Genomic DNA, 23,890 nt, shown 5'->3' on the forward strand with positions numbered 1-23,890 from the left:
CCAAGATCTTGACTAAGCGAACAGCGGGTGCCTGGTCCTGAGCTTCTTGCCACTCCTGGCTGGGCAGCGGGTCCAGGTTTACCCGTTGTTGATAGACATGCACCTTCTCAGTCGGTGGCTGATGAAATGTGGGCAGCTCAATGTCTTCGAGGTCGTCGTCCTCAGGCCCTTCTTCCAACAAGTGGGGCATCCGAGAGAGTGCATCGGCATTAACATTGGCACGGCCGGCCCTGTACTTGATGGTGAAATCGTAGTTGGCTAGCCTAGCCACCCACCGCTGTTCCAACGCGCCCAGCTTGGCGGTGTCCAGGTGGGTCAGCGGGTTATTATCCGTGAAAGCGGTGAACTTAGCCGCTGCCAGGTAATGGCGGAACCGCTCGGTGATAGCCCACACCAGTGCCAGGTGTTCAAGCTTGAAAGAGCTATAGTTCTCGGGGTTCCTCTCAGTCGGTCGAAGCCTTCGGCTAGCATAAGCAATCACTTTTTCTTTTCCGTCCTGGACCTGGGATAGAACCGCCCCTAAGCCTACATTGCTGGCATCGGTGTAAAGGATGAAGGGGTGGTTGTAATCAGGGTATGCTAGGATTTCTTCTCCAGTCAGGGCCGCTCTCAGCTGACGGAAGGATTCCTCATGCCTTTCTTCCCACACCAATGGGGCTCCTAGGGGTCTACCACCTTTGGTCTGTCCCACGAGGAGGTCTTGCATGGGGGCAGCCATCTTCGTGTACCCCTTGATGAAGCGACGGTAATACCCCACCAGGCCCAGAAACTGCCTCACCTCCTTCACCGTGGTCGGCCTCGGCCAGTCCTGAATGGCGGTGATTTTATCAGGGTCAGGGGCGACACCCTCTGCACCGACCACTTGCCCTAGGTACTGCACCTTGGGTTTCAGCAGATGACACTTTGAGGGCTTCAACTTCATCCCATATTTGGCAAGGGACGCGAACACCTCGGCTAGGTGCTCCCGGTGGGCTTCATATGTCTGGGAGTACACAATCATATCATCCAGGTACAGCAGGACGGTCTCAAAGTTTAGATGCCCCAGACAGCATTCCATCAGCCGTTGGAAGGTTCCAGGGGCATTGCACAGCCCTAACGGCATGCTATTAAACTCACAGAGTACCATGGGGGTAGCAAATGCAGTCTTCTCTTGATCTTCTGGTGCCACAGCCACCTGCCAGTACCCACTGGTGAGGTCAAGGGTGGAAAAGTAATTAGCGGTTCTCAGCGCAGCCAGAGATTCCTCAATGCGGGGCAGAGGGTAAGCGTCCTTATGTGTTATCTGGTTAATTTTTCGGTAATCCACACACATCCACATGGTGCCATCCTTCTTCTTAACCAGTACCAACGGAGCGGCCCAGGGACTACAGCTGTCCCTAATAACCCCTGCCTCCTTCATGTTCCTCAACATGTCCTTGGCACATTGGTAGTGTGCAGGGGGAATAGGCCTGTGCCTCTCTTTGATAGGGGGATGCTCACCGGTGGGGATATGGTGTTGGACCCCTTTAATCTGCCCAAAGTCTAGGGGATTTTTGCTAAAAACCCGCTCATACTCCCGTACCACCCGGTATACCCCTTCTTTGTGATGTGTAGGGGTATCGTCAGTGCCTACGTGTAGTTGTCGACACCACTCGTCTAACTCCCCTTGGGATGGGTGAGTGCTGGCAGTAGGTGGTGAGGTTGGGGGGATGGCCTCGTGGATGGTATGGGGATCCAAGGTGAACAACTTGGCAAGGGTAGCGTACCGGGGAAGCCTGACTTCTTCCTCCCCGCAGTTCAGCACCCTCACGGGCACTCTCTCCTTCTTTACATCCACCACCCCTCGGGCAGCCATTACTGTGGGCCAGTGTTCAGAGGGCATGGGCTCTATCATGGTGGGGTAGTCACGCCCCTGGGGCCCTACCGCTGCCCTACACCAAATCATCATTTCGCTCCTGGGAGGCACAATCAAAGGGGCAACATCCATCACTCTCACCCCACCAATCTCTCCTCCTGTCGAGTTCACATGTTGGCGGTACATCAAGGCTCGGATCTCACGCTGCACAGCTCTCTGTCGGCTCCCCACCGCCGTGGCGGCCAGCTGCTGCAGTAGGGTTAGCACGTCACTCATACAGTGCTCCATCACATTGGTCCCTAGCACTATCTTCGGGTTATGATCACTGGGTTCATTCATTATCACAATCATACCCTGGTGTTGTAGTTCAGCTCGCCCCACAGTAATAGCCACTTGTTTGTATCCCACTTGGGTCAATGGGAGTCCATCAGCAGCAATCAGTGTTATTCTGGCATCTATGGGAGCCAGCTCGTCTTTTCCCCAATACCGTTGATACAGTGTGTATGGTATGGTGGTTACCCGTGATCCAGTGTCCAGGAGAGCCATCACCGGTATGCCGTCCACAGCCACGGGGATGATGGGCCGGGCCCCGATGTACCGGTCCCGCCAGTCTGGGGGGCCATGGGGTTCTACTCCTGAGGATTGGCCCGTGGCCCCAGGGGTTGCTCGTTTAACGGACACCGTCGGGAGTAGTGACCGGGTTTGCTGCACCTGTAACAGATCGGGGGTCCATTCCGTGAGTCATTAGCCCTTCTCCGCTGCATCCAGGGGACGTCCTCAGGGCTGTCGGCGAGCTGCATCTTCACCAGGGCCGGGGATCTGGTCGGAGGCTGGTGAGGATCTTAGCGAGGTCCCCATCTATGCGGCGAACTTGAGCAGCGAGCTCTTCCATCGTTCCACTTGGGGCTGCAGGCACTGAAGGTGCTGATGGGGTAGGGGCCACCATGACGGGAGCAGCCTCAACCGGCCACGGGGCTGGCTCAGGAGCTTCAAATGTGGGGGGGGTTGCAGAGCTTTGATGGCCCGTTCCTTTAATACGGCAAAGTCCACATCAGGGTGTTCTAGGGCCCACAGCCGAAGCTGTTTGCGGTCCTCGGAGGACCTCATCCCCTGCACAAACTGCTCACTTAACATTTTGTTACTGTCCACACTGTTGATGGTGTCTACCCGCTTCAGTGTGCGGAGTGCGGTTTGCAGGCGCAGGGCATAGTCCTGAATGCTGTCTGCGGGCCGTTGCCGACATTGATAGAACTGCATCCGCAACTCGGCCTCGGTACGGGTCTCAAATGCAGTCTGGAGCTTTTCAAATATGGTGGCTACAGAGGACCGGTCCCCCTCGGCCCAGGTCTCCGCCTCTTGCTCAGCCACGCCGGTTAGCTGCCCCAGCACTAGCGCTGCACGCTGCTTATCAGTCAGGGGGTACAGTTCTACTAGCGGACTAAGTTTCTTCCGGAAAACCTTCAAGGCATCAGGTTTCCCATCGTACTGCGGTAGCCAGGCAGCTGCGGGCACATAGGGCAAAGAGAACGGCATCACCTGAGCGAGAGCTGGGGCCGCGGCGCCCCCCGCCAGCGCGGCCGGGACCTGGGCAGGCCCGTTCCCATCTACGGGTGCTCCCGCGGCTGCGTCCGCCGCTCTTCCAGCGGCTCCGTCGGGCGCAGACATCTTGTTTCCGTCCCCCTTAGTCTCTTTCCGGCTCCTCCTCTACAGGGGCGGGGTTTTGGCCTTTGCGCCTCCACTACTCGAGGAGACGCTCGAGCGGGAATTCTTCGCGCCCAAGATGGCGGCTTCACAAATTTTTCGGCCGGACACCTCCGGCGGTCACACAAGGCGCACTTCCACCAGTTGGTAGAACGGTAGGATCCTGTTCGTGACGCCAAGTTGTCGCGGGCGGAGGAGGGGACGCTGCGCTCTCCCACTGCTCGGGTCCGGCCGCTGCTGCTGCTGCGGCTGCCGCTACTGCTCGGTGGTGACTCGAGCGGTGGGCCGGATCCCGGGGACTCGAGTGGCGTTCCTTGCCCGTGAGTGAAAAGGGTGGGGATTTGATTGTGGGGGATTTGAGTATTGTCCGTGACGCCACCCACGGTTGTGGTGATATTGGTGACACCACCGCTGCTCTGGACGGGGATCCCGGGAGCGATGACAGGGAGCAGCTTTGATGTTAGTTCTCCCCTCCGTGGGTAGGGGGTTGGTTGTCCCGGGGCCCGGTGATGGGGGTAGGGATGGATGACAGGCGGGTTACAGGGCCTGGTGAGGTGCAGGGTCGCGGGGGCAGCGTTGTGCCGTACGGCACGGTGGTACTCACTCAGCCAATGATGAGGACACAGTTCTCGGTAAAACACACGGCTGGATGGACGGGTCCCACAGACGGCTGCGGTGTTGTTTCTCCCGGAAGGTTGATGGTGACTGCCTTTTCCTGCACCTATGTACGGTAGATGGTTCCAATGGGTTCCCACCGGTAACCTGCTCCCCAGCTTGGATATGGGCTGGAGGAGCCCCTTTTGCCCGCAGGCTCTGGCCCTGGGAAACGGTTGCCTTGGCGGTGGCGGTGTCTCCCTCTCTTGGTTTGACTGTTGCCTTCTGTCGGGACTTGGCTGCTGGGAAACCCAGGAGGTTCCCTTCACTAACGAATTCGGCAAACTCACGGCGACTCCTAGCCTTGCCGGGGTCCGTAAGCCCCTGCCAGATGGTGCTGGCTTCTCCTTGCGTACCGGTCCGGTACCGCTGGGCCACCGCCCGTCCACGGTCCTTATGGTAGACTCCGATAGGCCACTCCTGCAGACGGTCACCACCGTCTGCCAACCTTGCTGTACCGCCCGGGCCACACACCCGGACGCTGTCAGATAGTTGCTCCACTACCACTTTCCTTCCTTCCACTTTCACCTCCAAAACTAATGTCTGCTTTTCCCGCCTCCAGGACTGTGAACTCCTCGGTGGGCGGGGCCAACCGCCTGGCCCACCCCCTGGTGTGAACATCAGCCCCTGGAGAAAGGCAACAAGGGTTTGCGTCTGACTTCGGTGTGCCTGACCGGGAGTGTGGGGTGTGTGGGTGTTGTGCTCTGTGGCCCCTGGCTTGTCCAGGGCGCCACACTAACAGATGCACTCAGGGTTTATTTTCATTCAGATTAGCCTCTCATACAGCCAGATCAGATCTCATACTCTGCAGTGACGAGGGACAACTATCCCAAAACACTGTGTCTGTAAACTGAGGTTCTGATCTGGCATAAATCCTATGTCATATGACAAGGCTCATTAGAGGGCCACTTTTGACTTTTAGGATTGCTACCTCCAATAGGTGGCACTAGAGTTTGTCTACTTCCTCACTGAATAGACAATTTTCACTCAGAAGCATGCATTCTCCAATTGCTAGGTTCACGTGCGTAATTATCCAAAGGTGCACCCCACCACAGGCCCAGGCCAGTGCACAGGACTGGCAGATCTAGGAGCTTTGACTCCGTTAACATGCCTGGAGCATAATAACCCAAACTGTTTGCATGTAACTGTGTAACTCCCTTCTGGAAATAAGGTATTCCGCCCGCCCTTTAAATACTGGGGGATCTTCTTCCAGAAAGAAGAGACAGTCGAGCTAAGCTATCAGACAATTATTTACTGGGTGACCTTTGAGCCAATGTTTTTGGGCCACACAACAGAAGCAAATTTAACCAATTTAAATCTTAGTTAGTTAGTCTTAAAACCTGGTTCTAAGTTTGCCAAGTTTAGAGACACAAAACATAATTATTTTGACAAGAAAGTAGACACATTATTGCCAGTAATATATTTGTAATAAAGTACACATTGACCGCCAGCCATCCTCCCATTCCTTTGAAGCAGTTTGCGTGGTTAACACTAGAAGTCCAAGGAATTTCGAGCTCCATAGGGTTTCAATGGTAGAAATGTCAAATGACCCCTCTCTGGGACTTCTAGTGTTAAACCAGCTGAGCGAACGGGCCATTAGCTCTCAATATTATAAGCATCTTAGATGACAACGGGGCATGAGTACAAAGCCAATAATTAGTCAGGCCAATAGACTCATACATTTTTATTAATTTATTGTCTGGGGGTAGGGATTAGTTGTTTTGTTTTTTTTATCAACCCCATGGTTATGCGGTTGCTTTTTACCCCCCACAAAACACAAATATACAATGAGAATACAAAGAAGTACACCCCCCTAGTCATCTTAGTTCAGGTCCATGATGACTTTCTTGCAATGACTGTTGTGTATCCAATTATTATTGTGGAAATACGGCACTCCCGTTTAGTTGGTGTTCGGATAGGGTCCAACCCCATAATCAATTAAGAAGAGAATACGGCACTCAAGGTTTGTGGATGAAGTGAAAGATCTGCAAGACGCTCCTGTAACAACGTGCTGTTAAACAATCTGCCTCAAAGGTCCTCTGTAGCACATTCTTCAGAGGACCTTTGAGGCAGATTGTTTAACAGCATGTTGTTACAAAAGCGTCTTGCAGATACAGGCAGCTTGTGTGAACTGATCAAAATGTTATGTTTGATTGTCACACAAAATTTCATGCCTGTCAAAATAAAAAATTCTTTCACTTCATCCACAACCCTGAATGCCAGATTCTCTTCTTAATTGTTGTGTATCCAAACCAGTCTTCCTTCGAGTTTGACTGCCATAGCTGTGGTCAACTGGACTTGAAAGGGCCCCTCAAACCTTGGTTTGAGTGGTTTTCGCAAGTGTCTCTTTTTCACTACCCAGTCTCCAGGGACTAGTGTATGCATACTTTCTAAGGAGTGAGGATGTGGTATAGAAGAAAACACACATTGAGTGCACCTTTGACAAATGATCATGCAGTTCTGTAGCATAGTCAGTCAATGAAGAATAGTCTGCCTGGAGTTGCTGTGATTAGAAGAAGCTGGATTGGCCCATCTAATCTTGGCTCGTGGCTCTTTCTTGCTTGTCTTTTTAGGCTCACTCAGTCTGCTGGCACTGATTTAGGATCTGGAATTGAAGAATACACCTGTTCAACACACTATTTAATCAATTATGTAAAGTTTGCATATCACTGGTCACATACCTCCCAACTTTTAAAGAAGGAAAAGAGGGACAAAGTTTGCGGCGCGCGTAGCGCGTCGCGGCAAATTTTTAGGCCACGCCCCCTAACCACACCCATTTCACAGTCACGCCCATATCCACTCCCCATCCACACCCATTCAGCACAAACACGCAGGCAGCCGGCGGGCCTCCAGCACGGACACGCAGGCAGCCGGCGGGCCTCCAGCACGGACACGCAGGCAGCCGGCGGGCCTCCAGCACGGACACGCAGGCAGCCGGCGGGCCTCCAGCACGGACACGCAGGCAGCCGGCGGGCCTCCAGCACGGACACGCAGGCAGCCGGCGGGCCTCCAGCACGGACACGCAGGCAGCCGGCGGGCCTCCAGCACGGACACGCAGGCAGCCGGCGGGCCTCCAGCACGGACACGCAGGCAGCCGGCGGGCCTCCAGCACGGACACGCAGGCAGCCGGCGGGCCTCCAGCACGGACACGCAGGCAGCCACAGTGAGGCGGCCGGTCGCCTTCACAGACAGGCGGCCGGCCGCCTTCACAGACAGGCGGCCGGCCGCCTTCACAGACAGGCGGCGGGCCGCCCGCACAGAGAGGCGGCCAGCCGCCCGCAGAGAGAGGCGGCCGGCCGCCCACACAATGAGGCGGCGGGCCGCCCGCACAGACAGGCGGCGGGGGGCGCCCGCACAGACAGGCGGCAGGGGGGCGCCCGCACAGACAGGCGGCAGGGGGGCGCCCGCACAGACAGGCGGCGGGGGGCGCCCGCACAGACAGGCGGCAGGGGGGCGCCCGCACAGACAGGCGGCAGGGGGGCGCCCGCACAGACAGGCAGCAGGGGGGCGCCCGCACAGACAGGCGGCAGGGGGGCGCCCGCACAGACAGGCGGCAGGGGGGCGCCCGCACAGACAGGCGGCGGGGGGCGCCCGCACAGACAGGCGGCGGGGGGCGCCCGCACAGACAGGTGGCGGGCCGACCGCACAGACAGGCGGCCGGCCGACCGCACAGACAGGCTCCGGCCGGGGGTGAGGGGGGAGGGAGGGAAATCAGCGCTGGGGAGATTAGTTTACTGTACCAGCAGCAGCACAGGCAGCGCTCCTCTCTATGCCACGTCTACTAGGATGGTAGGAGGGAAAAGCAGGGAGGCGGAGAGAGAGTGGGTGGGCGGAGCCCGGGAGCCGGCCGTCCCGCCCGTGGCAACGGGACAAACAACGTAAAGCGTGAAAGTCCCGCTGTATCCGGGACGGTTGGGAGGTATGCAGCATGTTAGAATGTGTACATAAGATCCCGCTGGTGGTGGCCGCAGCTTATAGGCCCCAAATCTGGTGACAGGTTCCCTTTAAAGTGAACCTGTCAGGTGCAATATGCACTCAGAGCCAGGAGCAGTTCTGGGTACATATTGCTAATCCCTGCCTAACCGTCCCTGTATACACTAGCATAGATAAAGAGATCAAGAACAAATATTTTTAAAGATCTTATATCTTATGCTAATGAGCGCGGAGACTAGTCACAAGGGCGTTACTTCACTTGGCTAGTCGGCTCGCATAGCATGTTAGCATGTTATTACGCCCCTGTGTGAGTACTAACACGCTATATGAGCCGACTAGCCAAGTGAAGTAACGCCCTTGGGACTAGTCCCCGCGCTAATTAGCATAAGATATAAGCTCTTTAAAAATACTTTTTCTATAGATGCCTTTATCTATGCTAGTGTATACAGGGACAGTTAGGGAGGGATTAGCAATATACACCCAGAACTGCTCCTGGCTCTGAGTGCAGATTGCACCTGACAGGTTCCCTTTAAAGGGAACCTGTCACCAGAAATTTAGCAAAAAAAATAAAAGATTCCCCTCTGCAGCTCCTGGGCTGCATTCTGGAAAGGTTCCTGTTGCTATTGTGCCCCCTTTGAGACCTAAAATAATACTTTATGAAGTCTTACCTTTTTGTATGCAAATCTGTTTTTATGGTCACGGGGGCGGGCTGCCTGGCGTCCGTTATTCCCCCTCCTGCCGCTGTACGCCGTCCCCCATTGCTCATTTCCATACATGAGGACGCCTTCCTCATGTAACTGTCCTCCTGAAGTTTTGTGCATGCCCAGTGCCACTCTCGCGGGAGTAAGCACTGTGCAAAGTGTGAACGCTTTTGAGGTGATTGCGCAGGCGCGAGATTATGGGCGGCGCTGTGATTGTCATCAGCAGCGTTAACCAAGTACCCACCCATAATCTCGTGCCCGCGCTTCTCACTCTGCCTCCACCGTTATGCGCAAGCACTGTCCATATGAACCACGTTACCTATTACCATGGGCGCGAGATTATGGGCGGCGCTGTGATTGTCATCAGCAAAGTCATCCAAGTACCCGCCCATAATCTCGTGCAAGCGGTAATAGGTAACATGGTTCATATGGCCAGCACTTGCGCATAACGGTGGAGTCAGAGGGAAAAGTGCGGGCACGAGATTATGGGCGGGTACTTGGTTAACGCTGCTGATGACAATCACAGCGCCGCCCATAATCTCGTGCCTGCGCAATCACCTGAAAAAGCGTTCACATGCGCAAAACTTCGGGAGGACAGTTACATGAGGAAGGCGTCCTTGTGTATGTAAATGAGCAATGGGGGACTGCGTAAAGCGGCAGGAGGGGGAATAACGGACGCCAGACAGCCCGCCCCCGTGACCATAAAAACACATTTGCATACAAAAAGGTAAGACTTCATAAAGTATTTTTGTAGGTCTCAAAGGGGGCACAATAACAACAGGAACCTTTCTAGAAGCAGCCCAGGAGCTGCAGAGGGGAATCTTTTACTTGTATTGTGAAATTTCTGCTGACAGTTTCCCTTTAACTGGTAGGGGAGCCAGGATAAAGCAGAGCTGAAGCTGTTGGGAAGCTAGGACCCAGCAGCTCTGCTCCACAGGCAGGAGACCACTGATCGGTAATAGAAGCCTGCAGATGTCACTCTGCATAGGTTATTGTCACTGCTATCTGCAGGAGATAAGTGCTGATTGCACGGTCTCCTCAGCGTCCTGACTCCCCGCGTGTCTGCAGCAGTGAGAAGCCGCACACAGGGAATCAGAGAACAGCTGCAGACAAACGCAGGCTCCGGGACTGGGGGGGTCGGCTCTGGTGCAGGGGGGGGGGGGCTCTGCTGCAGGGGGGGGTCGCTCTGCTGCAGGGGGGGTCGCTCTGCTGCAGGGGGTGATTCATACCTCAGCAGCAGTCACAGGAGTAGGTGCGCGCTCGGCTCTGTAATGAATAGTAGAAGGGAGAAACAGCGAGGCGGGGCTACAGTGGGTGGGTGGAGCCGGGACAAACAGCCTCACGGGCGGGACCCGGGGTCAAAGGCTCAGAAGAGGGACTGTCCCGCTGTATCCGGGACGGTTGGGAGGTATGCTGGTCAGGCTATCATGCATTAATAGAAGTATTTGTGGGAAATATAATCCTATTCTAGGTGCTAAGCCCAAAAAATATCTTATGTTGCGACCTATTTATTAAGAAAAAAGAAAAACAAGAATTTGGAACATGACTTGCCAGTCTCCACCTCTACCTTCTGGATTTTTAACTTGAAAGTCCCATTGGGCCTTTCCACCTTCCCACTGCTCTGTGAATGGTAAGGATTATGGAATGCCTGCTAATTCACAGATACTGTACAATTTCCCTAATGACCTCTCCTATAAAATATGTGCCTTTATCACTTCAGGAACCACATTTTTACATACCCCCTCAATCATGAGTTTTTCCAGCAGTAACGTAGTTTTCTGCACTGGATATGCCTCAGATAAATCCTGGAAAGAAGGTAACGCAAAAACAAACTCATATAAACCTGCTCATGGTAGATGTACTGTATACAACCCCTGGCAAAAATTATGGACTCACCGGGCTCTGAGGATGTTCATTCAGTTGTTTACTTTTGTTTAAGAAAAGCAGATCACAGACATGGCACAAAACTAAAGTAATTTCAAATGGCAACTTTCTGTCTTTAAGACACACTTAAAAAATCATGAAAACATAATGTGCTAGCCAGTAACGGTTACTTTTCAGGACCAAACAGGGGGGAAAATTATGGAATCACTCAATTATGAGGAAAAAATTATGGAATCATGAAAAACAAACAAATAAAAGAACACTCCAATAGATCACTAGTATTTTGTTGCACCACCTCTGGCTTTTATAACAGCTTGCAGTCTCTGAGGCATGGACTGAATGAGTGACAAACAGTACTGTTCATCAATCTGGCTCCAACTTTCTCTGATTGCTGTTGCCAGATCAGCTCTGCAGGTTGGAGCCTTGTCATGGACCATTTTCTTCAACTTCCACCAAAGATTTTCAATTGGATTGAGATCCGGACTATTTGCAGGCCAAGTCATTGACCTTATGTGTCTTCTTTCAAGGGAATGTTTTCACAGTTTTTTCTCTATGGCAGGATACATTATCATCTTGATAAATGACTTCATCATCCCCAAACATCCTTTCAATTGATGGGATAACAAAAGTGTCCAAAATTTCAATGTAAACTTGGGCATTTATTGAAGATGTAATGACAGCCATCTTCCCGGTACCTTTACCTGACATGCAGCCCCATATCATCAATGACTGTGGAAATTTACATGTTCTCTTCAGACAGTCATCTTTTTATTGTTTAGCTTTTCTGTATGTAAATCCCATTTCCTTTAGGCGGTGTCTTACAGTTCGGTCACAGACATTGACTCTAGTTTCCTCCCATTCGTTCATCATTTGTTTTGTGCATTTCCTGTTTTGGAGACATATTGCTTTAAGTTTCCTGTCTTGACGCTTTGATGTCTTCCTTGGTCTACCAGTATGTTTGCCTTTAACAACCTTCCCATGTTGTTTGTATTTGGTCCAGATTTTAGACACAGCTGACTGTGAACCAACATCTTTTGCAACATTGCATGATGATTTACCCTCTTTTAAGAGTTTGATAATCCTCTCCTTTGTTCAATTGATATCTCTCGTGTTGGAGCCATGATTCATGTCAGTCCACTTGGTGCAACAGCTCTCCAAGGTGTGATCCCTCCTGTTTAGATGCAGACTAACGAGCAGATCTTATTTGATGCAGGTATTAGTTTTGGGAATGAAAATTTACAGGGTGATTCCATAATTTTTTCCTCATAATTGAGTGATTCCATAATTTTTCCCCCTGTTTGATCTTGAAAAGTAACAGTTACTGGCTAGCACATTATATTTTTATGATTTTTTTAGTGTTTCTTAAAGCCAGAAATTTGAAATTACTTTACTTTTGTTTAAAAAAAGCAGATCACAGACATGGCACAAAACTAAACAACTGAATGAACATCCTCAGAGCCAGGTGAGTCCATAATTTTTGCCAGGGGTTGTATAATCAATCTGCAACCTCTGAAATGGGTAAAGTGGATGAGGGGTGTGTTTCTATGGGATCTTTACATTTTTCCTACATTGTATTAGCCAGGCATCATACAAGACTTGGTGTGTCTGGCTACCTGGGTACGTGGTGCCACCCATACCTCATCTACCAAAGCACCCACATACAAGTGCATCTTAATAAATTAGAATATCCTTAAAAGGTTTATTTATTTCAGTAATTGAATAAAAAAGGGAAACACATATATTATAAAGAGTCATTACAAACCAAGTGATCTATTTCAAGTGGGGTTTTTTTCTGTTAATGTTGATGATTATGGCTTACAGTCAATGAAAACCCAAAAGTCATTACCTCAGAAAGGTAGAATAATCACCACAAAACACCTGCAAAAGCTTCCTAAGCGTTTCAAATGGTCCCTTAGTCTAGTTTAGTAGGCTACACAATCATGGGGAAGACTGCTGACTTGACAGATGTCCAGAAGGCAGTCATTGACACACTCCACAAGGAGTGTAAGCCACAAAAGGTCATTGCTAAAGAAGCTGGCTGTTCACAGATTGATATATATATATATATATATGTATATATATATATATATATATATATATATATATATATATATATATAATATAAGCATATTAATGGAAAGTTGAGTGGAAGGAAAAAGTGTGGCAGAAAAAAGGTGCACAAGCAACATGGATAACCGCAGCCTTGATAGGCTTGTTAAGAAAAGGAGTGGACTGCTGCTGCAGTCAGTGCTTCAAGAACCACCACACACAGACATAACCAGGACATGGGCTACAACTGTTGCATTGCTTGTGTCAAGCCACTCATGACCAATAGAAAACCCCAGAAGCGACTCAGCTGGGCCAAGGAGAAAAAGAACTGGCCTGTTGCTCAGTGGTCCAAAGTGTTGCTTTCAGATGAAAGTAAATTTTGCATTTCATTTGGAAATCAAGGTCCCAGAGTCTGGAGGAAAAGTGGAGAGGCACACAACCCAAGCTGCTTGAGGTCTAGTGTGAAGTTTCCACAATTAGTGATAGTTTGAGGAGTCATGTTATTTGCTGGTGTAGGTTCACTGTGTTTTATCATGACTATTGATGAGCTAATGTATTTGTTACTATTCGCTATTAGCAGAATAGTACGGCTATTCGTTATATAGCAAGTAGTGGTGTATTTGCATCACTATATATGATTGTCCCGCCCAGCCATTTTGGCGCTTGATTTGCAGCGAATAAAATGCTGGGCTTTTTAACCAACCACAGTAATGCTGCAGCCATCTTGGTTCTGGAATTACTGTGATTTGCTGGCCGCTCAGTGTCATAGGGTCTATAAAAGACCTTCTGTCACTATTTTGCGCACGTTGCGTCCGAAGCCTGCATTGTATCAGCATAGGGATGGAGCGAGAAGCTGCTAGGGAGAATGTAGGCCTCTTAATAACACAAAAAGCCTTTTTTTCAGGGCTGCCTGCAGCATAGGTCAGTGTAGCATTCAGAGAGACAGATTTCCGAGTAGAGAGAGTTTAAAACAGTGTGTGTGTCACTACGTCTATCGTACCATCCAGAAACCAGAATACAATAGGTCTTTTAATAGCTGGTAGCACTGAACAAAATCACAGCAGGGAGGGAGAGATTGTGGATTAGGTAGGGAATTGGGACCTATTTCTACAATATTTAGGGGTTCACAGCCTGACTTGTGCCGTCTGTCCATGTCAGCCACATTTATATCTTGCTAGTGGCCTTTGCAAATACAAAGCAGGACTCTACCATTTTGTGCTGCCTAATACACTAAACGCACCATTCTTGTTTCCACAATATTTAGGGTTTCACAGCCTGACTTGTGCCGTCCGTCCACGTCAGCCACATTTATACATTGCTATTGGCATTTGCAAATAGTTACAAAGCAGTTCTCAAGTATTTACTGCTGCCTGATACAGTAAACGCACCGTTCCCTTTGCCACAATATTTAGGGTTTCACAGCCTAACTTGTGCCATCCGTCCTCGTCAGCCACAGTCATATGTTGCTAGTTGCCTTTGCAAATACAAAGTACTCACTTGTACTTTCTCCACAATATTTTTGGGGTCAAAGTTTTCTTGGCTTGGGCTATCAACATCTGCAAATATGTCAGCAAAACCCAAAATGACAAAAAAAGGCAGTTGTTAAGGGACGCTGACATGGGCATGGTGTTGTCAGTGGTGGGCGACAAGGAATGGAGTCTGTGTCAGGTCAGAAGAAGCTTGATGCATCCACTATGTCCTTTGCCAAATTTCCCGGTCAGCAACGTAAATCTGTGTGGAAGCCAGAAAGCGAGAGCAGATTCTGTCTTGGATGGCAGACAAGGCATCTTCACATTTGTCAAGCAGCAACCAATCTTCTATGACCACACAGTCTACTGTGGATACACAGAAGGCTGGCCCTCAATCCTCAACCTGGTCCTCCTTCCTCGGCCCTTCATCAGTCACAGGAAACATATGACCCAAATCTTGGCCACTCTGAAAATCTGTTTTCTACGTACCCATTGGTTGGCTTTGGCCTCTCACCGTGTAGCATGGAAGAGGGACGTGATAAGGTGGCATGCGTTGATGCGAAAGTATTTGAGGACCTACAGCAGGAAGAAAGCCATTTTGAGGAACCGATTTACTTTCTCCTGAGGTGGGGGCTGATAATGATGAGACACAGTTGCCATCAGGTCAGCCTACAATTTCAAGAGGGAAGAAGGATGAGATGGAAAACCAGGTGGTCAATTATGAGTCCACAGCACAGCCAGCACAGCAACACAGAGGAAGATGGATATGTAGCACCAACACAGGCACCAAGGGGTAATGGTTTTCCCAGAGTGAACTGTGACAACTGTTCCCAAGAGCACCCCCACTGTGGTCCAAGTCAGGGCAAAGGGGCGTTCAGCCGCTGTCTGGATTTTTTTTTCTGAAAGTCCTTCAGAGAAAAACATTGTAATCTGTCATACCAAGTTGAGCAGAGGCCAGGGCAAAGGCAACCTGAACACCACCAGTATACGGAACCACATGGCATCCAAGCACCCCAGTAGGTGGGCAGAACACCAGGGTACCAAATTTGTCTCTGTAGGTCAGACCACTGCCATGTTGCCTGTGCTACGTCCTTCACAATCTGCTGTCCAGGAAGCAGGCGAACGTTCATACATCCTACTCACAAGGTGCAATTGCACAAACACAGGAAACATCAACAACATCTACTTCCTTGTCCCAGGGAAAGTGTTCAGTTGTCCGTGCCTGAGATCTTGGAAAGGTAGCGTAAATATCCAGCCACGTACCCACAGGCACAAAACCTAAACTCGCACATTGCCAAATTGCTAGCCATGGAAATGTTGCCATTTAGGTTTGTGGGAACACTGTTTCCTGATCTCTTGGCTGTGGCTGCCCCACGATACAGTATTCCCGACCGCCACTATATTGTCCGTTTTGCCGTCCCCACGTTACACAAGTATGTATTAAACAATCTCAACCGTGCTCTGACTAACACCATAACCTGGTAGGTCCACCTAACAACAGACACGTGGACAAGTTGGGACGATATATCTTTCATGCCACACTGGGTGAACCTGGTGGAGGCTGGGACAAACTCGCAAACTGTAACATCACACATCCTACCCACGCCAAGAATAGTGGGTCCAACTTCCACCAGCATTTACTCCTCATCATATTCCACTTCCTGTCTTCCCTCCTCCTCCTGCTCCTCATCCTCTGCTGAATTACCCTTCCCATCCCTGCCAAGCTGGGAGCTGTGCAGCAGCGTATTGGCAAAACGAGAACATGGTCTTCTGAAGCTGATCTGTTTAGGTCACAAACCACATACTGCAGCAGAGCTGTGACAAGGTATAAAAGAGCAGACCGATCAGTAGTTCTTCCTGCTGCACCTCCAAACTGTCCTGGTCGTTTGCGACAATGGGTGTAACTTGGTGGTGGCTTTAAAGGTCAGCAAGCTGGTACATATGCCATGCATGGCTCACGTGCTGAACTTAGTTGTACAGAAATTTATGAAAACATACTCTGACTTGCCGTACCTACTTGAGAAGGTGTGCCATATTAGTGCCCACTTCAGCCATTCCTCTACCGCTTTTGCTGGTCTTACAGTGCTGCAAAGGCACTTTAATTTGCCAAATCACCGACTCATGTGTGACCTGCCCACGCGGTGGAACTCAATATTCTATATGTTGGCGAGGATTACTGAGCAGCAGAGAGCAGTAGCTGAATACCAGCTCCAACATGCCCGTCAGACTGAGAGTCAGCCACCACACATAACAACTGTTGATTCAATGTGAATCGCTGACATTTGTGAGGTTCTTGAGAACTTTGAGTACTGCACCAAGCTTGTGAGCAGTGATCAGGCTATTACCAGCTTAACCATCCCACTGCTGTGTCTATTGAAACAATCACTGCATAATCTCAAAGAGAAAGTGTTGAGTGCCCATCATGTGGCTATGGAGCCAGATTTCCCTATGGGTGATACTACCGAGCGCAGCCAATATTTTAAGGCAACATAGGGTGATGATAAGGAGGATGGGGAGGATGAGCAGAAAGACTTTTTTTTTCTGTGCTACCCAGGGGACTCCCAATGCTACACAGGGGACTCTCAACCCCAACTTCATGTCTGTCCAGTATGAATGGGCTGGAGAGGAGGAAGTGGAGGAGGAGGAGGCAAGTCAGCGTGAGGAGAGAATGGGTATTGATCCTCCTGGTGGGGATACAGAACCTTTGCCTGTTTGCAGCTTGGCCAATATGGCACAGTTCATGTGTAAGTGTCTGTGGTAAAACCCTTGCGTGATACCCATTTTATCCAACCACCTTTACTGGTTAGCCACCTTTCTGGACCCACGGTAAAAGGAGAAATTTCCTTCTCTCCTTTTGGAGTCACCAAAGGGTTGAACAATGGAATGCTTCAACTTGTTGTAGATCAACTGATGAAAACATCACCCTCGGGCAACGCTGGTGGCAGAGTTACTGGCTCTTTTCAACACCAATGATTAATGGGGATAGACACCAACAGCAAGTCCAACAGAGGTGGGGGGAAAATGTGTGAAAACTGGGCGATTTTCAATAAACCAAGTAATCAGGAAGGACTATCTGTGCCTGTAACTGTCGCGGGCGGAGGAGGGGACGCTGCGCTCACCCACTGCTCGGGTCCGGCTGCTCCTGCTGCTCGGTGGTGGCTCGAGCGGTGGGCCGGATCCCGGGGACTCGAGCGGTGTTCCTCGCCCGTGAGTGAAAGGGGGGTGGTGTGGTTTGGGGATATCGTCCGTGACGCCACCCATGGTTGTGGTGAGGTTGTGACACCACCGCTGCTCTGGACTGAGATCCCGGGAGCGATGACAGGGAGCAGCTTGGATGCTGTTTCTCCCCTCCGTGGGTTGGTTGTCCGGGGCCCTGGTGAGGGTTAGGGATGGCAGGCGGGTTACGGGGCCTGGTGAGGTGCAGGGTCGCGGGGGCAGCGCGGTGCCGCACGGCACAGTGGTACTCACTCAGCCAATGAATAATGCAGAGTCTCCGGTAAAACAAACAGCTGGATGGACGGGTCCCACAGGCGGCTGCAGTATTTCTCCTCCCGGTAGGTTGATGGTGACTGCCTTTCCCTGCACCTGTGTTGTGTTTACGGTTCCAATGGCTTCCCACCGGTAACCCGCTCCTCAGCTTGGATGGATGCTGAGGGAGCCCCTTTTGCCCGCAGGCTCTGGTCCTGGGAACTGTAGCCTTGGCGGTGACTGTGTTTCCCTTTACAGTGTGAGCTGTTGCCTTCAATCGGGTCTTGACTGCTGGGAAACCCCGGAGGTTCCCTTCGCTAACGGATTTGACCAGTTTTACGGCGACTCCTAGCCTGGTCGGGGTCCGTAGGCCCTGCCGGATGGTGCTGGCTTCTCTTCACACTCCAATCAGCCTCTCCTGCAGACGGTCACCACCGTCTGCCAACCTTGCTGTATGTGCCCGGGCCACACACCTGGACACAGTCAGTCTCCTCCACTACCACTTCACTCTCTAAAACTGAACTGAACTCCCTCCTTCTCCTGCCTCCAGGACTGTGAACTCCTCGGTGGGCGGGGCCAACCGCCTGGCCCACCCCCTGGTGTGGACATCAGCCCCTGGAGGAAGGCAACAAGGATTTGTGTTTGACTTCGGTGTGCCTAGCCGGGGTGTGGGGTGTGTTGTTGTAGTACCTGTGACGTCCTGGCTTGTCCAGGGCGCCACATTCCCCTTTAGTAAAATGCAGACCGTCCGCGGGCTGCCCGTCCATCACCGGTTTTATTTTTGATAATTGTAGAAAAGGGGTAAAATACATACAAACATTAAAACACAAGTATTTGCATCAATCTTCCCATAACGGGAGGTACGGTACTTAAATGTTGCAAACGGTAGAGGCTTCCGCTCTTCACCCACCCAAACAACCTGGCCCTGATGCTGCCCCTAAGAAGTGGGCAGCACCCCTTGACCCCAGTCCATCACCAGGCTGCCCGAGCGGGTTCTGTCTCTTTCAGGGGACCTGCGTCCATGGGGACCCCTGAACCCCCGGAGGATCGCCACCGGTTACGGTAGTGGCGGGCCTGGGCCATCCCTTTCCTCCAGGCCCATCCTCCCAAATCAGCCTCCCCGGAGGCGGTAACGGTATCAAGCCAAAACATTTTTATTTACATCCCACTAAGTTTGTGGTTGCCCTGCCAGTTCTCGGGCTTGTCCGTAAGCAGTTCCTTACGCAAGGATTGCAGACAGTCCCTACGGGGACAACAGTTGCCGGCAACGGCCGGTTCAATCAAAACCTCAATCAGCTTACTTCTTCGGTTGATTTACCCTTATCATTTAAAAACTTTCAAACTGGTGGTCCCAACGGGGCAACTTGCAGCGGGGCTCCGCTGACTTCACGGTGCACTTTCGTCCTCCTCACTGGCTCTGGGTGGAAGAATACGGGCACCAGCCCCTCCAGCGCATAGCAGGCGCGGCGAGGAAGGGCCGCCCGATACCCGTTATTTTTGCTCCGGGGGATGTAAGTGGCCTCCATGCCATACAGGGCGACGACTCCCTCGTCCTGCTCCGAAACAGGCTCTGTATCAGGTCCGGAGTCACTATCATCTGTCCCTGCGCCAGGCGGGTTGCCGCCAGCTGCCGCAGTCTCCGGGCTCACCACTCTTTCGGCTACCGTCCCGAGGGGGTGTACGTCAGACGGGCCAGCAGTAGCGTGGTGCACGGGTAGGGAAGACGGAGGCGGCATGGGGGCCAGGGGTAGACCGGGTCCCTCAGCCGCAACGGCCGGTCCCTCGGGGACACAGGGGCATGGGTCACTCACCAGCTCCTCCATCATGGCCTCCATTCCATACACCCGGGCGACCACAGCTACCTCCTTCACCTCCGTGGTGCACTGCTCCATCAGCATACATATCTGACTCCGGTAGCGTCGGCAGATCCCTGCCGTTCGGGCCCTGAGCCACGCCGCCGTTCCGGGCACCGGCTCTGTAGCCGCTGCGTAGCTGGGTGGGGCAGACATACTTTCCGGGAATCAACAGATCGCAGAGTCCCGGCGTCCCTGCTTCTATAGCCGCGGGCTACATGCGGCCAGACGCCATCCGTCCCCCTTAGTCTTTTTCCGGCTCCTCCTCTACAGGGGCGGGGTTTCAGCTTTCGCGCCTCCACTACTCGGGAAGACGCTCAAGCGGGGACTTTTCACGCCCAAAATGGCGGCTTCTCAAGATTTTCGGCCGGACACCTCCGGCGGTCACAAGGCACACCTCTACCAGACGGCAGAGCGGTAAGATCCTGTTCGTGACGCCAAGTTGTCGCGGGCGAAGGAGGGGACGCTGCACTCACCCATTGCTCGGGTCCGGCTGCTACTGCTGCTGCTCGGTGGTGGCTCGAGCGGTGGGCCGGATCCCGGGGACTCGAGCGGCGTTCCTCGCCCGTGAGTGAAAGGGGGGTGGTGTGGTTTGGGGATATCGTCCGTGACGCCACCCACGGTTTGAGGTGAGGTTGTGACACCACCGCTGCTCTGGACGGGGATCCCGGGAGCGATGACAGGGAGCAGCTTGGATGTTGTTTCTCCCCTCTGTGGGTAGGGGGGTTGGTTGTCCCGGGGCCCCGGTGAGGGTTAGGGATGGCAGGCGGGTTACGGGGCCTGGTGAGGTGCAGGGTCACGGGGGCAGCGCGGTGCCGCACGGCACAGTGGTACTCACTCAGCCAATGAATAATGCAGAGTCTCCGGTAAAACAAACGGCTGGATGGACGGGTCACACAGGCGGCTGCGGTGTTTCTCCTCCCGGTAGGTTGATGGTGACTGCCTTTCCCTGCACCTGTGTTGTGTTTATGGTTCCAATAGTATCATAAAACCCTAATAAAACTTAACATTTATTGTTTGGATAAAAGGTAAAAATACCACATTCATATAAATAAATAACGTGACTCGGTGCACAGATGGGAGAAGGAAGATACGGTCCCTACAATATCCGCTCCCTCCTGCACCCTGCCTAGCCTGTGGAGGTTGGCACCCTATTAATACGTTGTGGCGCCCCCACTCCTCGACGGCTATCCCTACTATATCCCTGTAAACCCTTACATGAAATGATAAAGTGCAGTGCGCAAATTTAAAGTGCAGTTCAAATACAACAAGTGATAATGTGCATGACAGGGTTCACAGTCAGCCCCAAATATCAGGAGCTGTAATTGTTCACCTAGGAACACTTAAATAGCAGGGATATAGAGAATGATAAACTTAGCTGATGTTGCCTCATGCCTCTGCCTCAACGCGTTTCCCCATTATCTGGTTCATCAGGAGGCCGATATCCATCTGTTGTGGCTCCATATACCTAGAGCAGCAAGTGTGCTGCTAGATTAACATGATACTAAGGGGGCCAACAGGTGCATCAATCCACCCTATAACCCCTCACATGTCCTCAGATCTCGAATCCGCCCAATCAGCATAGCGGCTGTTAATTACCTTGATTAATTTCACATTATACACTTCCTCCATAGGTCATACGATATTGAGCGCGTCCACTTCCGCATTTCACAGTGGAACGCACGGAAGTCCCGCCTCCGGAGGTGTAGGATCGTTCCACAGCGTAAGCTCAGGGAAATGTACCCCCGGCTCCGCCCCTCAAGTGGAACGCCTCCCATATGTATCCAGCATCCTGTCCCCCATTCACCTGGCATTCACATGGGCGCCGCGTCACTCACTCCACCCACCAAAAGAATGCGCCGCGTCACCAGCTCCACCCAATGTAAGGCGGGGCTGGGGCGCAGCGTCAGGGGGCCGGATAGTGTCATAGCCCTGTCACTTCCGCGTTCCACAGTGGAACGCAAGCTACACCGCTTCTGGATTAGGCATCACAATAATAGGATAAACCGGATTATGCCTGACATCCCGCAGGGTAAAAGAGATAATGCGGCATACTTAATTAAACAATACAATATGGGGCCATGTTAAAGCGGATCCCAGGTACAGGGGAACCGCAGGGCTGGATTTTAATGTGTGAAGGGGGCTCAATAACAATTACCACCCATCCTAGGTAACATTTAATATTCTGAGAGCAAAGGACACACTTTAAATACATGGATAGTTTACTTATGGCTATCCCATATACGGGAGAGCTATGCCAAATTTTCATCACAGACCCATATCAAGTGACACCTTGTCATTACAAAAAACACGTATATGATAGCTGTTCATTAATTCCCCTGGGGGCTAGGGAATCAAATCTGAATGTCCACTCGCTTTCTTTACGTAATATACATCGATCAAAGTCCCCCCCTCCTGGATTCAACATCAGCTAAGTTTATCATTCTCTATATCCCTGCTATTTAAGTGTTCCTAGGTGAACAATTACAGCTTCCTGATATTTGGGGCTGACTGTGAACCCTGTCATGCACATTATCACTTGTTGTATTTGCACTGCACTTTAAATTTGCGCACTGCACTTTATCATTTCATGTAAGGGTTTACAGGGATATAGTAGGGATAGCCGTCGAGGAGTGGGGGCGCCACAACGTATTAATAGGGTGCCAACCTCCACAGGCTAGGCAGGGTGCAGGAGGGAGTGGATATTGTAGGGACCGTATCTTCCTTCTCCCATCTGTGCACCGAGTCACGTTATTTATTTATATGAATGTGGTATTTTTACCTTTTATCCAAACAATAAATGTTACGTTTTATTAGGGTTTTATGATAATTTATGCACGGTTACCGTTGACTACTGAATTTTTTCTTCTGATATGGCCAGTTTTCTATCAGGACCTATTAACAGTGATCTGTGGGTGGAGGACGCCAGGCAGGCGTTCTGCACAGAGGTGACACCTGGGGATAGTAACGTTACATCTCTGAGAACACGTTTTGGAGACCTGTATTCCCTTTATAAAGAATATAGCAAGTCCTGGTGGGAGATAAAAACATTGGAAAATTATTTGAAGAATAAGATAGTCCCAAAAGGTTTACGGATTAATCTGTGTCCTTCTCCTCGTACCTCAAATTCTCGTTTATTGGAGGCCTGGGCAAAGGAATCGGTGGAATCATCTTTTAGATTCATGAATCTCCTCCTAAAGGAGGAAAAAACACTTCTTGAACAGGCCACTCTGAAACTTAATAAAGGTATTGAGGAAATATTAAAGTACAAATCGGACGCAGATTTCAATAGGAGGGAAATTGCCCTACAGGTATCCGTGGAGAAATATTAAGGTTTCCTGAAGGAAAGAAAGCATTTACAATTCCAAAGGGACCTTAGGGAGTTTAGTAATAACCAGGCATATAATTTTTCTAATTATAAACAATCGGACGTATCCTCATCCGATTTCGAGGTCTCTGACACTGAGAGAGCAGAGGGAGCCCCGCACAGGGGGAGGGGTCAGAGAAAAGGAAGGAGGAATAAAAGATGGCAGAGGCCCGGTCACCAAAACGGGAGGACACCAAATCCAGGGACGGGACAGCTGGGTCCCCCTGGTCCCTCACTACTTGGTGGATCCATACAGGGCGCATCGTCCTCCTTGTCAGTATCTCCTGCCTCTTCCTCTTTTTTAGAATGAGCGGTGGGTGTCCCGTACGAGTTGCGAAGCAGAGTCCAATAACTGAATATACACCCAGGGACGACCTATATTTGAATAAGGGTCAAATTATCAACCTGACAGATATCCAATTCAATGCGTACGACTATGACATCTTGAGGAAAGGGTTGTCATTTATTCCCACCAATAAATTTAATTGTTTCCACTGGGTAAAGGACGTCAATCTGTTTTGCAGGAAACTGAAATGGAGAAAGTTTTTCCTAAAAAATGATAGGGAGAAATGTAGAGAGATGGGATTGACGGAGGAGGATCTCGAGTGTTACCAGACCCTTATTGGACTTGTACAGGAACAAACGGGTACACAACAGAGTGGCTTAGGTCCCTTTACGGATTTAAGAGCCGCAAGTAATAAGATGCCACCAGTAGGTGATACCACGAGTGTTGACATATTTTTGACACTTGTGGAAAGGGACCTTCGCAAAATCCCAAGTAGTAATAGGGGAATGGAGTCCAATTGAACGCGGAAGTGACAGGGCTATGACACTATCCGGCCCCCTGACGCTGCGCCCCAGCCCCGCCTTACATTGGGTGGAGCTGGTGACGCGGCGCATTCTTTTGGTGGGTGGAGTGAGTGACGCGGCGCCCATGTGAATGCCAGGTGAATGGGGGACAGGATGCTGGATACATA

This window comes from Anomaloglossus baeobatrachus, chromosome 4, assembly GCF_048569485.1.
Source record: "Anomaloglossus baeobatrachus isolate aAnoBae1 chromosome 4, aAnoBae1.hap1, whole genome shotgun sequence".
Lineage (NCBI taxonomy): Eukaryota > Metazoa > Chordata > Amphibia > Anura > Aromobatidae > Anomaloglossus > Anomaloglossus baeobatrachus.